This window comes from Symphodus melops (genome assembly GCF_947650265.1).
Source record: "Symphodus melops genome assembly, chromosome: 6".
In the NCBI taxonomy this organism is placed as follows: domain Eukaryota; kingdom Metazoa; phylum Chordata; class Actinopteri; order Labriformes; family Labridae; genus Symphodus; species Symphodus melops.
In genome coordinates, this window is record NC_136696.1 from 8763202 (window position 1) to 8766467 (window position 3266).

A 3266-nucleotide genomic window follows, 5' to 3' on the forward strand; every position below is an offset into this window, starting at 1 on the left:
CTGATATCATTATCCTGCTGTCCCTGCTGTAGCACTGCTTGTTATTCAGAGGTGACATTCCAACTTTGTCAGCCTGTGCATGCTTGTTTTAGACACAGCTCCAGAGTAGCTCTCTTTGTTATTAAGCCATTTCACTTACAGTACATTGTCATTATTTACAACAACAGTTGTTGCTAATCCAGGTGGATTGTAATAAAATGCAGTACTAGAACTTTTGAAAACAAAATCGTACAGGTTTAATTTAATTGAAATAAAACAAGCACATTGCACGGAAACTTATCTTGCGAGGTCTTAAGCAATACTGCTGGATATAGCTTTTTGTCAATATAGTATAGCTTTATGTCAATATGCTTGTTGAAAAACATCCTATTCTAACTGTAAAGCATGTTTTAAACAGAACAAAGTGCTTCAGCAGGGACTTTAATATCCATTTGTTGTTTGAAATGTGTAAAATGATTTTAATGACATGGAAAAGTGCATTCAAAGCCTTATTGCACAAACTGACAACCATTAACCTTGTATACTTTACACAGCCCCCCCCCCCCCCCATGCAACACAACAGTAGTACAAAACAAACAACTTCAATATTTCCACACTCTTTCTTCAGATGAGGAGAATGAAAATCAAAAACCATCAAATCTAAAGATAAATAAGTCCTAAAGAGTTATTTTTGTTCGACCCAGCTGAGACTATAATAGGCAGAAGGGCAAAGCTTGGCCTTTTCTGCAAACCTCAGCACTTTACTTCCCATGCTCAATCTCTGAATGCACCAAAGTCACTTTGATCTTCACAAACTACAAACACTACCACCTGCTCAAGTTGCCTTTAAAGGAGGAGTGCAGAATGGTTTTATGGTATGTTGGCTGTATGTTCAGTCTTTAAGTACATCCAAGTGACAGGCAACAACTAGTGTCCATCTTCTGCTCTCTGACTGATTGTTGAATGCTCCCATGTCCTTGTACATGAGAAACAGAGATACACAAGGTTTTTATCGGGGGGGCTGTGGCTCAGTGGTAGTGTCAGTCATCTCTCAACCAGCTGGGGGTTCAAGCCCCAGCTCCGGCAGATACAGTACATGTCCAATGTGTCCTATATTTGTGTGGTAGAGTCCAACCATGCTGCTCTGAAACGCAGCCTCTCACCTGCCCCTCCCCCCTCTGCTCATCAATCAGGTCGGCATATTTAATGCACCTGAGTGCCTGAGATCAGCCTGGCATTTGTTTGGAAGGGTTCCTGGTGAGTAGGGTGGCTTGGGTTTACTTTACACTTTACCAGTGTTTTTATTAATGGTTTCTTTCTTCTTTTTTTAGGTGTTTTAACTGCTGTTGTTTTGCCTAATTTTGCCTCAATTTTGTTATTAGTTTGCTTTAGTTTTTCCACCATTTGAAGTTGTTCTTTTCCTACTTTGTTTGGTTTAATTTGTTGTGCTTTTCTTTCAGCCACTGAGCCACTATGTTTAGAGGCTAGTCACCCAGGGTGAGGTTCCTCCGCTTCGCATGAGAGTTAAGAGCACTGGGTCACTCTTACAAGGCACTGACGTTTTTGGTTTGTTGTGAGGTTTGCTGTGCTGCACAACAGTGAGTATGTGGTAGCACCCCCGCACCTTCCTCAGCGTAGTCTGCCTCTCAACTAAGTGGCTTAAGCTCAGTTTTTGTTTATTCCTTTTTTTTGATTAGTGTTTTAATATATTTAGTAAATTTGATTTTGACTATTATAGTTTGTATTAAAACAATTATTTTAATCCACTTATTAGTATTTGGTCCTTGTTTAGTTTTCCCTCCCTACAGCTTTGGTTCAACCTACATTTTGTTTCCTTTTGATTTACTATAATAAATACCTTTTTTATGTTTTGGTAAAACGACTCTGCCTCTTCAGTTCTTTCGAACTTATGTGTCTTTAATTTTCCTGTTTTGGTTTCCTTATTTGTGTATCTCCTGGGGTGCAAGTCCCCAGGTGGCGTTGTCTGTAGTTTATTTTATTGTTTTAGAGAAAATCCATAAAATCCCCACGCCCGCCCTGTCACATTTGCATGACACTTGACCCCAAGTTGCTCCAGCTGCTTTGAGTATGTGTATAAATGTGCATGAAAGGGATTGGCTAATATTGATATCCACTTTAAATGCACAGTAGCAGCCTCTGCCATCAGTGTGAATGAGTAGGTGTGACCTGCAGTCTAAAAGTGTTTTGAGTAGTCGGAAGACAAGAAAAGCACTAAACAAGATCAACTTGAGCTTGGTGATTAACTCCCCTTCAGCCTCTATGGAAAGGAAGGACACACAAATTGCAAAAAAGTGCGAAAGGGAGAGGACAAACTGTTGTGAGTGATCGCACTGATCATAGACGTCACTCTTGCTTGTGATGGTTGCTAAATGTGGGTTAGGTAAAAAGTCAGGAGCTGGGTCACCAGTGATGCAAATATTGATACTCCCTCAGGCTGTAACAATTGATCCTCACTTTCCTAACAAAGGGAAGTGTATGCAAAATGATTTTCCAACTTCCCTGCTGATCTTCATGTCTCCATGTGCTTTATTTATAGTATCCCAAACAAACATTCATCTTGTTTTTCTATTGATCCAAATTCTATTTCTTTGCCTGTAACATGACATGACCTATTAAAGCCATTTTGAAAGCGGCTAGTTGCTGAGAAATGTGGTTGCATAAATTCTGAGTGAACAGATTGAGCTGCAAGCTTATTAACTGACAAGTGGATTAACAACATTTGGAGATACTGATACAAGCCAGTCACATCTGGATCTTGGGTGGCTTTGGCTCAGTTGATAGAGTTGTCTCTCAACCAGTAGGTTGGGGGTTCAATCCCCAGCTCCTGCAGCCACATGTCCTGTGTCCTTGGGCAACCTCTGCCATCATTGTGTGAATAAGTAGGTGTGACCTGTGGTGTAAGAGCGCTCAGAGTACTCGGAAGACAGAAAGCTGAAAAAAGATTTATTAATATTATTGTACTTCCAAAATGGCCATCCATGAGTTGTGTTGCCGATTTGGAACTAATGGTTTTAAACTGCTGAACTGGGAGAAAAACAAACGTTTGTATGTTTCAAAAGTGAAAAACCAATTGAAAAACCTTCCAGTTGCCTCAATGACGTTATTGTACTTGATGTTATTTCAACTGCTTAAACGGAGGAAAGTGCTTTTTTAAAGTCATGTCCTTTTTTTGTCGAGGAGGCGAGGTTCTTAATTGAACTGAAATGCTTTCTTCTAGGTGAGTTTTAATTGTCTATCGTGATGAATAGTATTAAATCACAGAAGTA